Below are 14,357 nucleotides of genomic sequence, written 5' to 3'. Positions count from 1 at the left end.
AGAGAGAGAGAGAGAGAGAGAGAGAGAGAGAGAGAGAGGGAGAGGGGGTGGAGGAGGGGGAGAGAGAGAGAGATGCCTCACACAGGAGTGAAAAACTTTTCAGTATAGAAAAAGTGAAGCCAAAAAGAGGGGAGTTGACCATGCAATCGGAGGCGAAGTTTACGTTGAATTAAGAGGAGTATTTATCATTCTAAGTTAATTTAGAATAGAAGGCAGCCAGAGATTGGTTCATGCTCCTTGGCCACGCCCCTGGAGTTCATCCGTAATGTGAATGTTAATGCATAGGTCTAATTCCTATTTTAATTGTCCTTGTTGTTAATATCGTCTTTGCTGGGATGAAATTATTATTCTGTCTTCTACATTCTATCCTTAATAAGTGAGAGAATTCCAAATCAAGTATCTTGCTCTTCTGCACCAACCATTGGGTTGTTTAACCAATCTAATAATTCACATACACGGTTCAAATATGGTTGACGTGCCAAGTCCGTGATTTTTCTGTAGTCCTCTGTCAGATTTTCTTTTTTAAACCTACCTATTTTTTAAATCTAGTGGTCTTGGTCGATAAACTAAATTTGTCGATTTTTGCATAGTAAAAACACGATAAGAAATCACAAGATGGTTACTCGAAAATATAAAGTTTCTTTATGTCTCCGACTTGCTATTGTGGGACTAGCTTGAGGGTCCTTGCCGAAAATATAGGTACTCTCCAAGTGTTGTTATGCCATGTCATGCTTTCAGGTGTAAACGTCACCCATTCCCTTCGGAGAGTAGTCGAGGAGCGAATATTTAGCGAAAAGTCTCAAGGCAATAATACTTGCGAGTTTTACTGTTGAGAATATATCTACCACTCTAGTGCCGGTATTGGTCGGAGTAACAACTCATTAGTGGCTCTCTTGAACGCTCTGGAAAAGTTAAAGAGATTTAAAGCGAGGCAAATATAAGTCTCCCTGATTACGCCGTAAATAATTGTTTTCGATTAAAAAAAAAGGGCCAATATTAGTGTCACTAAATAACAAAAATCTCAAACAGGAAATATTTAGGCAGAAAGAAATACTAAAAAGTAAAAGCATTTCCATCAATCACGATGAAACATTAGAGGAAAGGGAAGAAGGGAGAAAAATATATTCATATCTTCAAAATTTACGCAATATTGATGAAAATGTTTCCTAAAAGAAAGGCTTTTTTAAAATAAGAGGCTCATATTATCGAATAAAAGAAGTAGAAAATATTCTAAAACAACAGGAATCAGAAACTTTAAAACCTAGTTCAAACGCACAACAAGAGGGTAAACAACCAAAATCATCTGTTAAAGAGCAGGTTAATAAAAAAAGGAAAACTGAAGAAAGACGCTCAATTCAGATTTCGTTCTAGGAGTCTTTCAACTGTATCAAATGACCAGACACCTACCTGACAACTTATCGGTCACTCACTTGGTCTCAAAACCATATCAAGGCTTCCAATAAAGTTAATATTTTTCAAAAATAGAATGTGGACTGATTTTGTGCGATATAAATGTTTTTAAAAATTTATTTAAATTTACCATTAATGAATGTGATGTTATTGGAATGAACTCCGTTTTGTAGAGACGTGGCTAACAGAAGATAATTTCGTACTCCCATCATGGTTACACGATTACACCCCATATAATAATACTCTGTCCATTCTGCAAAAGTTATTTCAACTATAGTTTGTTCCACCTTTAAAGAAAATAGACAATACATCTTAAAACCACCCGTATCCGTATCTTGCGACTTACAAAACATTGAAAATTGATTGTGAAGCCAAATTGAACAGACTATTTATTTACGTTGTAACAGTATGTAATAAGTTTAATTTTGTAAGTGACATATAAATTTTATTATGTAAATAGTTTTCGAAGCCAATTAATATATTTATTTATGTCACACTTTCGTTTATTTAAAAGAATTCTCATTATTTTAAGTTGAATATAATGGAGCAATGAATATTATGTTAATAGTTGTGTATTATCCAGTCTGTTTTTGTTTATTGTTTTGTTATAGAGAACTTGTTTTATCTTTGTTTATTGTTTTTGTAATGGAGCACAAGACTCAGGTTTTGTTTTATAATTATATATTGAGTTATGAATTTGTACAAGACTTTATCTTTCACAAATAAAATCAAATCAAAATATATCTACCACTCTGAAAAGTGAAAAAAACTCGCTCATGTTACGAATTTTTACCAATCCTTCTTATCTATAGTACATACAGGCCTTAAACAGGATAAATAATAATATTATAATCATCTCCGGAAATATTCCTGTTGGAATCGCTGGACTGAAAAACTCGAACGGATACGCAAGGTGGATTGCGTGTTCTGAACTCGGTAAATATAATTGATATAACTTCACTGCTAATGAAATGGATGTGTAATATTATTCGGTTCGACAATGAAACAATGACCTACTCTGGTTCCTAAAATATATAACCGAATTATGAGAACGTTAAAAAAATTCTATCTGTTCATTTTTTATAATTTTCATATAATTAATATAGACACTCCTTTTTTCATTCATTGTAATTAATAATTAAAATTATATTTAAAAATCCTGAAGTAGTTGGCCAGAATTGTCCGCCACAAAGATGTAAACAAACTTACTCCTGAATTTTTATACATTCCTTAAATTATTTATGGCGATGAAAATAAAATAGATGACGAAAGGATTCTGTATGTAAATTTTAGAAATACTCTGAAAAAGTTACTTTGAATTGTTAACTTTTGATGGGATATTTTTACTAATAAAAATATATTAAAGATGTCCAGTTTCCTTAACCTTGTGTAAGAACACAATAAAAAAAAAACCTACTTCCCATGAAAAGAAAATACATATTACTCATATTTTTTAAATTTATAAATTGAAAATAACTGAGAATATGGCGAATTACATTAACAAGAAATCATGCCAGTTCAATAAAATTAAAATTTGACTAGCAAATTAAAAAAAAAACTTATAAGGTGTCCGAAATAATAATAAATAAAATCGAATTTAAATGTAATAAGGTGGCATCTACCATTCAAACTACATTATGCCTACCCAGCAATGTTGCGGATTATTTGGATAGCTATTATGTATATATAAATTCTATAAATCCTTAATATGAATACAATTTTTTTTTTATCATACTATGAATGTATTTAAGTTTTACCATAGATTTACTATTAAGGTCTAAAAATTGCTTAGTTTGATTTTAACTATTCTGTGTCCTTTAGAGTTGGACAGCATCTCTTTGTATGACAAGGTATCTGTTTATTGATAAATTTCGTTTTATAAATTTGATCATGCTCCGCAACCTAGGATATAGGTTAAATCAATACAATACTTTACGTATCCAAAAATCCTTCTAAAAGACTGGAACATCCAAAAAAATTGTTCTTATTTTTTGAACTCTTAAACATTTACTTGACTTACACACCAATATACCAACCTCATACACATTACATCAAGGTTCCCGAACTTGGGTGCCACTACAATATTTAATTTTTACTAAAGTTTTTCTATTCAGAATTAGAATATATTTTTGGAATATGGTATTACCATTATCTCCTTGTCTTTGCTTCGTCTTCTTACAACGCCTCTGATTGCGTTGTTGATTTTGATTACATCTGTTATCCACTGAGAGGACACCAAAATTTTGCGATTATAATGTTTCATAATTTAATGACTGTGGACATTATGCACACTCTTATTGTTGTTATAATTCTATAAAATTTAGACTATTTTGACGAGAGTTAAATACATTACTATTTGGATGCTCTGGGTATAAAGAAAACAACAGAAGTTATTAAACTCAGCCTATGTAATCATGACAGTGTTTCGGGAGGGGCCTACTTTGGGATGAACGTTTTTATTTGTTTTAGTCCTTACTGATTTTTCTATTTTTCCTCAATATTTAAAACGTTCTCAAGATAATTGTACCACTACTTTCTTGGTCGCGAATTGTTTTTTAGCCCGACAAGGGTTCCGCGGTGAAAAAAGTTTGGAACCGCTGCATAATTGGACATGCGGAGTTGAGCTTCGGAAATCTACGGAACCATCAAAATTCTACGGTGAAGCCTTATTACCTTACTATTAAAATTCTAATATACTGTGTTTTGCAAATTCGTTCCTAAAATAGACTAATCTACATTCTGTTATTATATAAACCTCCGATGTTTTTAAAAAATTTATCAGGCCACAGTAGTTCTTTAATTAAAATTAACATTGATGTGATATCAACGGGTAGTTTTCTCTCAAATTACTATTATATAATATTATTCAGTATAATTATATATACGTGCTGTAATTTTATTATAGTTGTATATTTCGACAATTAAATAAAATATGTATTTTAAAATGTGTATATGGAAATTAATATTTTAAAGAATTATAATTTATTTTTTGCAGAAAGATGGTCCAGGGGGCAGTCATGAAATGGACAAAAATATCAGGAAAACCTATTTATTAGTTAAATAATAATAAATTATTAATAGTTTTTCTGTTATTTTCATACCTTCCTTGACCGGCACGCGAACCAGCTTTCTACAATTATTTACATATGCTCAACTAATAATTTTCAAATAAAATATTTTTCTTAATAGTTTTTATTTTGTGGATATCATTCGTGTTCAGTGGGAAACCTGTGTTCTAGATCATAACGCACTGGTAATATCAGCGCCTTATAACAATTGAGCGAATTTGCAACCGTTACAGAAGATAGCTACGATGTTATTATGATGGATGAGGTACTCACTTTCCTCGTAGCGGTTGCGGTAAGAGCAGCGGCCTGACTGGAGCCTCATATCCCCCACTTCCTCGAGCGACCGTTGCTATTAACGACCTCCACTCCTCCGACCTGCAATGGTCAAGGATCGCCTCCCAGCTGATCTTGGTTTAAGAAGGGCGTCAAAGGTGACAGCTGGTACGATAAACAAAAAAACTAAACCATGCATTTATTTATCAATTTATTATATTTATTAAAATCTAACGCATTATTTCAATTTCTGAATATTACTTGTAATTCTGTAGTTTACTTACTCCAACGTAACCTGAGCTTAGCCCAGAATTATCTAATTTAGAAAGCTATGTATAATATGTATGAAATATCAGTAAGTGATTTTCATCCAATTAGATCAAATGACAATCGCTAAAGGTTACACATTACTAATATCTTTCGTGTAAGTAATATATCTCACAGCTGTGAGAAAGCTTGGTTACATTGCATTGGATTTTTACAGTGAACCTAAACTTTACCTAAACCTAAAAGTTCAAATTGATGATTGAATGATATAAATAATGGTTGAATAGGAAAAAAAACTATGTTGCCACAGACAGATATCATTTTCTTTTTCGTACTCTTCATTAAACATAAAAATAAAAATTTCTTTATACATATATAATAATACATAAAATGTATTATATATACATTTACTGAATCTTCTCCCTTTGCCTTGTGGCACTATAAGGTGTTGATGTCAGTCCAGTTAATGTGAAATAGCCTAAGGCAAAGTCATGGAATCAATGGAACGAAGATGGACATCAAATATGAAACCTATGAAGTTATAATTTACTGGTATTTAGTAGGGGGGGAACAAGTCCGGCTAATGGGGTTCCCCGTACACGTATTATATTCTGACCGTTCTGGCTGTGGTGGATCATTTTTCCCTACCCTTAATGCCATTTTATTAAAACGTGTGCGTATATTCTCCCTTTTAACTTGTACGTTCAATGAATAGTGGAGTTAAGCGCTAACACAAACAAAATAAATTCCCCGAAGAACTATTAACAACAATCTAAAGAATATCCCAATAAAAACATACCATTTTATATACCAATTCCCAAATAGAGATTAATGATTCATAACCATACCAGTCCTCAATCATAATGAGCAAACATACGAACGAACAGAATGAGCATTAGCATTATATCAAAAATTTATATCAAATCATATAAAATATAATTTTCAGCGTGATGAGTCACAACTATACCAGAAACAAATCATAATGAGCAAACGTCATGTATATGTGAAATATGAAAGAATGGAGTGAGCCAAAGCATTATATCAAATATTTATATATTATCATATAAATTATAATATTTAATTAAATTTATCTAATTGAATTAAGTCCTCAAATTATACCTAATTACATATACTAGTTTTATAATTCCTGAAATGCCACCTTTTGTACTGATTTTAAAAAAGGTTTTAATTTGTATAGCCATAGTAAATTGGTAGAAACGTCCTTCACAAGGGATGCCATAATTATGCCGTGTACGGGGCTTCAGGTGTTCTAAGTCCGACTAGGGGTTCCCCGTACACGTATTATATTGAAATTTATTCTTATATTCATTTATTTATATTATGTATTTGTATTTATATATTTATATTCTATGTATTTACATTATGTATCTCTATCGGTTCCTGATGGGAACCGACTGAAAAAGTATGCGCTATATTTAATTCAAACACTAGAGACCATAGACCCCCTCGCCATGGTATGCTAGATATGAATATCTATAATTAATCATTGGAGTTCTTTTCCAACGGTATCGTGTTCACCAATTTACTATGCTATTATATAGGAGGTGGCATGCAGGGATTATTAATTATAAAGTAAAGTCTTTGTTACATATTTTATATTTACAATCATATATACATTACCAAGAGTAATATTATGAGAGAGCATGGTAGACCTGTTTCCCTTATACTTTAATTGTTATATTATGAATTGAGAAGTACCAGTTGGGATCTTTGATATTTATACTGACTCTAAATTATTAATTCTATTATTGCCATTCAAATTGTAACAGAAAAGGTCTTACTTGTTTTAATGCGCTTGTCAAGCTTGCCTGTAGTGGCTGAGCGGTCTTGCGTCAATCCGCCCCTTGCTTACGGCCGCTGCTGAATCCCTGCGCGATGGGTGACTTCCTCCTCTGGCCTCCAACTGGTCAGCCGCTCTCTCTTCAGCAGACTCTCCTCTTCCAGGGCTGTCATCTTCCCAGACTCTCTTCCACTGTCTCCCCGGTCTTCAAGTGTTCCTTGACCGTTCCTTCTGCCCCTTTTTGCTTATTTTCTCCCCTCTCTTTCTGACTCCTTCCCCTTTTGATTTCCGTTCTTCTGATTGGTTTTCCATGTGTTCCCACTTTTTTTCCTACTCTTCAGAGGGGGTGGGAAGGTCCTTCGGTGAAAGTCGGTCTTTTTCCTCCCTTTCATGTTTAAGGTGTTTACCTCTACCTACGCGGTCAACCTTTCCCAGGGGGTGCATGCGGACTCCTGGTATTTACATATATCTATACATTACTTTTAATGTTTTGCCGACCGGGTCTCTGACTAGGTCCGTCGGTTCCTTTGGTATGCCGACAAAAGAATATACTTCAAGTTCAAAAATTCCAGCTTGCTCTCATTACATATCATAACCAAGGTGGGAGTGTCCCCGGGACCGCCGAAAAATGAATGTTAACTGCCCAGATGGGAATCGAACCCACAACGTTCCGAACCGAGCGCACTGGGACCTGGGCCCAAACTCGCACGGCTGTCACGTCCCAAGTTATAATTTAACGTAAAAGGTCACAGTTATGAGTAGAGACTGGATTTTTTTGCAATTGCCCATTTTAAGGATTTTCTGCACAGAATTATATTTTACTCAAAAAATGCAATTTCGTGCAGAAAATTTGTGATACCCAAATCACAAATTTCTCTATTTCATGAATTCATGAACAAATATGTTAGAAAAATAACAATTGATATTTAGTTTAATAGGACATTTTGCGAGCTCAATTATTTCTATCTCCATTTAGCCCTGTTATTGCCGCGATCTGTGGAAAATAGAGGCAAACCAAAACTCTTCTGTGTTTTAATAGAAAATCACAAGTTAACGCTATCGCTTTTTTTTTCTCTTACCTCCTAAAACAAATAAAAACAACAAATTACAATATATAAAAAGTAAAAAAATAAATGTACATATGCCGGCGATTAAAGCATCTTGTTTTGCCAGTATGGCATTGTAAGATAGATTGCCGGGTCCGCTGAAGGCGGTGTCGTCGGTGATGGTATGTGTTTGCCGCTATCAGTGCTATTTAATTATGTAGATTAAATTACCTTTGATAAAAAAATAATAGTATGATTCTCGGGATTTTAAGCTGACTAAAGTAATTGAAAAAAAAAAAAGAAAATCAAATTTAGATCTGAGACATCGTGTGGGAGCTCTACGGCAGTCGCTACGCGAGAATGCGTTAGAGGAATGGGCCAATTGCATGTCGCAGGGCATTGGATTACGCCATTTCAAGAAGACCCCAAAATCAAATAAGTTTATCTATGACAAACAAATTCTTACGGGTTCTGAATATTGCAATGCCCTGAAACTAAACATCAATTATGCACCCCAGCATATTAAGTGTCATCCGACGGGTAAGAGACGTTGGGTCCCTCTGTTGAAAATGCAACAGAGAACCTGAAATAGCCCATGTGTTGGGAAGAGGTCCCCAATTGTCTCCTCGTAACACGCTGACTTCACAGGGTAAAGTATGAATTGATTAAACTCATCAAAGAAAGGGATTTTGCCTCCAGTAGACCTCGTTACTGTATAGATACAAATGGATCCACGCGATATGCTGATATTATTGCTTTCTGGATCCCACAATGAGATATAAAAGACCTGATGCGCTTTGGGCTTGACCCCCTCCTGTGATATCGTGTGTCCCAAGAAGTTTATTTCCCTTTCTCCCAGCGTCGACTTCTGCGACAATCTGAGACCAAGCTGTCGAATTCTCCGGAACACCACCCTCAAATGCGCCACATGCTCCTCCTCAAATTTACTGAAGACCAAGAGGTCATCCTTATACACTTGGCATATCGATTCGTGAATGCCTCGCAGGAACTCATCCATGAGAAGTTGGAACTGGATAGGGGCGTTTTTTGATCCAAACGGCATACGCGAAAACTTATAGTGACCCCTCTCGAACGTGAATGCTGTCTTATGCCGGTCTCTTGGATCCGCCATTATCTGGTGGTATCCCGCTTCATTCCCCCTTCCTGACATTTCCAGTCCTTGTGTCCTTGTGTCAGGATCTGCGTGACTGAATAGTCTCGTATGACCCAACCTGCTATCAATCTTGAGTGGGTGGTTGGGAAGAATTTTCTCCGCGTCGCACCCTTCTCGCTAGTCCGCCACCGTCCATTCCGCTCCTCGATATACTCTTCTCGCAGGAACTTATTCCAACGGTCCGGGGTCTCGCCGATCCTCTCACGGAGTCCCGCCGGTAGCCCTCCCAGCCCCTGCCTCTTCACATCATACTTCGTAGCATCCTCCTTGAGGATGAGGTTCAGGGGCATTGCCTCGGCCAGCACTTGCACCGCCTCATGCGACAACGTCCTATACGCCTTTGTGGCCTTCAGGAGACCCACTCGTTGCGTAATGGCCAGTCTCTTATTCTGCTCCCGCGTGAGGGTTCGACTCCACACAGGGGAAGCGTACCTCAGGATACCCAAGACCGCTCCTTTCTAAATAGTCATCGTCGCGGGGTACCTGAGCCCCCAGAAAGCACCCCTATACTCAGCCCGTTAAGTTACAGAGTCACCGTATCCCTCAGGTATACCTGGTGAGGGGTGGCGTCGAAGCCTCTCCTCATCCTCACTCCGAGGTATGTCACCTCCTCACCCGGCCTCACCTTCTCTCCCTGTATGTCCAGAGTCATAGGGTGAGCCCTGTCCGTGAAGCCTTTTAGGAGTATGGCCTGAGTCTTAGCGGCGGCCATACTCAACCTTCTCCTCATGCACCATTCTCCAACCAGACTGGCACATCTCTTCGCTTCGTTTCTTAACCTGGCTCATTCCCGGTCACGATGACTGCCAGGTCGTCGACGTAGGCCGTGGCAAGGAACCCTCTATCTTCTAGTTTCCCCAACAACTCATCGAACACCAACTTCCATAAGGTTCGGACCAAGAACCGAACCCTGCGGGCAGCCTCTCTCGACCCTTCTCTCGACCTCGGAATAGCTACCCTTGATCTTCACACTCCTGTTACTAAGGTAACCACTCACGAGGGAGTATAAGTTGCTGGGGGTGTCGAACTCCTACTACCCCTGGAGTACGCGCGGCCACCAAACACTATCGAAGGCGGAGGATATGTCGAAGAATATCATCAAGACATATTTCTCCACCCTCCCTTCTACATTCTCACGCACTCTCAGCAGCGCATCTGTTGTTTCCTTGCCACGGGTCGAGACATATTGCCGTGGGTGACTCGCAGCACTGAGGACTGGTCAGGGGCTATGCACTCATCATATGCTCCAGGACCTTGTTGATAACAGGGAGGAGGCATATGGGCCGATAGGCCTTCGGCGATTCCTTATCCCTTTGTAGAGCAGCCTCAGGTCTGCAATCCTCTACCTGCTCGGAAAGTACCTCTTATCCAAGCACTCGTTGAAGATTTCCAACAGTTCCTCTTCGATATAGGGGGCACTATTCCTGAGGATTGCAGCGTCCAAGGCGTCAAGTCCCAGAGCCTTCGCAATCCTCTGCCTGTCCACGGCAAGACTTAGGTTCCATAAGTTCCACGGTGGGCATAGGTCGGTACCTGGTGGGTATGACGTGGTGCGTCTCACCATACTCTCCTCTGCACTGTCCTGATACGGATCATCCCAGAGTATATAGAATCAATATACATCATCGCTGTTTCTTCCAGGGTGGTTGCCTGGGCTCCTCCAACTTTGATGGCAACCATCATTTGTATTGGCTTCACCTTGCCCAGCGCTACCCTGTACGGGATGCCCCAGGGATTCTTCTCCGACTCCTCGACGATGAACTCGTCCCAGGACTTCTTCTTCTGGTGACTCACGCTGTTTCGGTATACCCTATACCTATGCTTGCATTCCTCCCGGAGTGCAACTCTTGTCTCTTCATCTTTTCACTCCTGGTACCTGCGCCTGGCCCTAGAGTACTCTCTCTTCAGCTGCGTCAGGGCCAGCATCCACCATGGGACAGGACGTGCTCTCGCCCTACGGCCCTGAAGGGTATTATTGGCCGCTTTGGTGATGGCGCCCGTCAGGGTTGCCACTCTGTGGTCAATTCCTGACTCTTCCTCCATCGGCGCCACCTCCCATTCTCTATCTACCAATATCCCCTTCAGTTCACTGGAGAGGGCTCTCCAGTTGACCGATCGGGTCACAAAGCCCCTTCCCTCCGTTAGGGTCATCACCCGATACTTTTCTGAGTGATCCCCGGCGCACCTTTCTAACGAACTGCCCACAAAGGACTGTTATACGGCGGCGTACTATTCACAATGATCCCCTGTTCTTTGAGTTTCTCAAACTCCTCTCGAATATGATGGCGCAGCGCCTACGGATACCTTCTCTCTTTCACGTACGTGACCCTTTCCGTTTTAAGTGGTACCTCGTGGACCGTTTTCCCCGACCCCCTCTATGTATCCCCCTCTCTAAAAAAATATCCCGAAATTCCAATTGAATGGAGTGACGCCGATCCCTCATGGTAGAAATCGCACCTACTTGCACCTCCTCAGCACTCTTGACTTCATGACAACAAAATTTCGTTTCTTCTATTGAGACATACCACTTCCCCCTGTTCAGTCTCATACTAGCCCCCATTTTCTCAAACAAATCACAACCAACAATCAACTGATACTCCCGCGGCATGCTATTCACCACGTGTACTACAAGGGAACCCTTTCTCGCTCCCCATTTATTCAGCCCAATTTCTACCTCCCCTTCCACGCTACAGGATCCACCCTGGATGACTAATTTACAATGACATACCTGAACCTGGAATGTCCCTCCATCTTCTTGCAACCTCTCCAGTGCTTCTCTGCTGGCAATTGTGTGAGAACTGCCAGTGTCAATGAGACACTTCACTCCCCCCACTCCGATGATAGGCAGACCGCCGTGTTTGCTCCTTATACTATTACTCACCAGCGTGCGGTTGTCCCTCTGCCGGCACCCTACTCAGGTTTCTGATGATGTTCTCCTTCATCCAGTCGCTCGCCTTCCGCTGCTCCTCCTGAGTTTATAACCTCCTCCACTCCCTGGTTCTTCGGTTTCTCCCTCCGTTTCCGATACCCCAAAGACCTCCGAAGACTCGCTTGAAGATCCTTCTGTCCTCCGTCTGTTGCTTCTCTTTTCCAACCGCTGAGCGTTTATCTCCATAGCCATCGCCTCTTCTGTACATAAAGAGGCACTGTTTGGGGACGTGCCCCTCACTCCCGCACTCAAAGCATGGAGTGCGGGGACACTGGGCCACCAAATGCCCAACTTTTCCACACCCATGGCATTTACGGTCCTCCCTTCGCCCGTTCCCCCTTGATTTATCAGGGGCTATTCTTCTCTCCGGTTTTCTTGGTCTCTCTCTCGTAAACTCCTACCGTTCTCTTCTTCTCCAGGGATTCTGATGATTTCTGGGACGGCTGTACTGGACCCTCATCCAGTCTTGATCATCGGTTTCCATGTGAGATTCCTTTTCCCGGGCACTTGCATCAATCAATTCCTGGGCGTACTGTACGAAAGAGCGATCCTGGGGTGCTCCTTCCCTTTTTCCAATCTCCTTGGCTAACTGAACTTTTAGTATAGTAGCCAGGAAAATGATGCGGCCTTGCACCTGGTCGGTTTGCATCATTCGCTGAACTCGTGAAAGGAATCCAGCGGCGAACTGTTCACTGGACTGCCCCTGTCTTTTCCTTTCTGGGAACATTCGAAAGATGTTCTCTTCCGGGGCCCAGCGACCCCCTCCAAATGCCTTCTTCAGCCTCTCTTTCACCGTGCTCCATGATGTCCCTTCGTTCACTTCTGCGGCTACATTCTCGTTCACTATTTCCTGGATTGGATTTCCTTGGTTATCTTAACCTAAATTTTCAAGATTTAAAACTGCCGGTCCAACTACTCTTCGGCTAGTCATGTGCTTGAATATAGGAGGCATAGCAAGAAGAAGAGAGATAGAGAGAGAAGAAAGAAAAAGAGAAAATAAATAATAATAGCAAAACGTACCGACTTAAAAGGTCAACGGTACTGGGTCTCAGCACCAGTTAAGCTCCATCACAAGCAGAACTTTAAAAAGAAAAGGGAAAAGGACCATGAAATGACTCACTCAAGATCAGCTTAAAGACTACTTCATTTCTCCTTTTAATCCTATATATACATTTAGGGAGTGTTTACATAGATCAATAGGTATTAGGAGAGATAACAAGTACCCCTGTACCTTAACTTATATATATTTATTACTTTTTCTATTTGTGATTTATATATTAATTGTCCCTTATTTTTAAATGTTTATAACTTTTTATTACTATCTAAAATATATTTATTCTATTATTATTATACCAATGTATTTATTCTTTTTTATGCATTTATATCAAGTGATTTTAACTAAATAGAATTGTGGACGACCATATAATATTTTTATATGGTACATGTATATTTTTATATGGTATATGTATATTTTCATATGGTATATGTATAGTTTTATATAAGTATATATTTAGAATTTTTTCTATTATACTAACAGTACAAGAGCCCAAGAGGAGGAAAAAATGAATCATTTCACCCAAATTTTTGATTAATTGATTAATGAAAACAATGTATAATTACTAGTTAAAATTGAGTCTGCCAGATATAGTTAAGGGGAATACAAAATGAGAAGTTCTGTTACAAAACTTTAAAAAAAGAAAGTAATATTCCATATCTTAAAAACTATCTACAACATTAGAAAACCTAATAGAACATCACAAAATGTTGATTTTGTGTTGTTTTCATGATATTTGCTTAAATAAAGTAATTTATACTTGTTTAGATGATTTTTATAAAACTTTGATATGTAAAATTAATATTCATTTGCGAATATCATAAAAACAGCTACTCCTACGAAGATAATTGTAATATACCACTTCATAGTACGTAAGTTAAAAAAAACTTCATACATTAGCTTTAATTTGAATGCTTAATTTACATTGAATACTACCTGAGATATATTTTTTTATAAATACAAAAATCAACGTTTTGTGAATTTATTTTGTCAAATATCATAAACACTACTACTCCTATGAAGATAAACATTATAAACTACTTTATAGTACATTTAACTAGCTTTAATTTAAGTTCTGGCAGACAGACTTCGGTTCGTATGATGGTTCCTGAGATATACTTTTCATATGTATATCAAATATTTTGTCCAAACAACATTGAAATCAACATTTTGTGATAATGTTCTACTAGGTTTTCTGGTTTCTGGTGTGAATTGTTTTTGAGATATGGAGCTCTGAGTGAAAAATTAATTTTTTTTTTAAACATTTTGTTTAGTACAGGTTTCATTTTTTATTGCCTCTAACTATACTTGGCAGACTCATTTTGACTAGTAATT

At 38.4% G+C, this 14,357-nt stretch overlaps 1 protein-coding gene across 1 annotated transcript in view; it reads right to left on the bottom strand.

Moving 5' to 3' along the window:
• LOC106688732 (fatty-acid amide hydrolase 2-A) overlaps positions 1-4,890 on the bottom strand; it is a 118,629-nt gene extending 113,739 nt beyond the window's left edge. Inside the window, exon 1 of the mRNA XM_014433320.3 lies at positions 4,752-4,890. The gene's annotated coding sequence lies outside the window, so the exon portion shown is untranslated. The remainder of the gene's footprint in view (positions 1-4,751) is intronic.
• Positions 4,891-14,357: the final 9,467 nt, after the last annotated feature.

This window comes from Halyomorpha halys, unplaced genomic scaffold (genome assembly GCF_000696795.3).
Source record: "Halyomorpha halys isolate HHAL.00 unplaced genomic scaffold, Hhal_1.1 Scaffold1188.1, whole genome shotgun sequence".
Lineage (NCBI taxonomy): Eukaryota > Metazoa > Arthropoda > Insecta > Hemiptera > Pentatomidae > Halyomorpha > Halyomorpha halys.
This window is presented reverse-complemented; position numbering and strand designations above follow the sequence as displayed.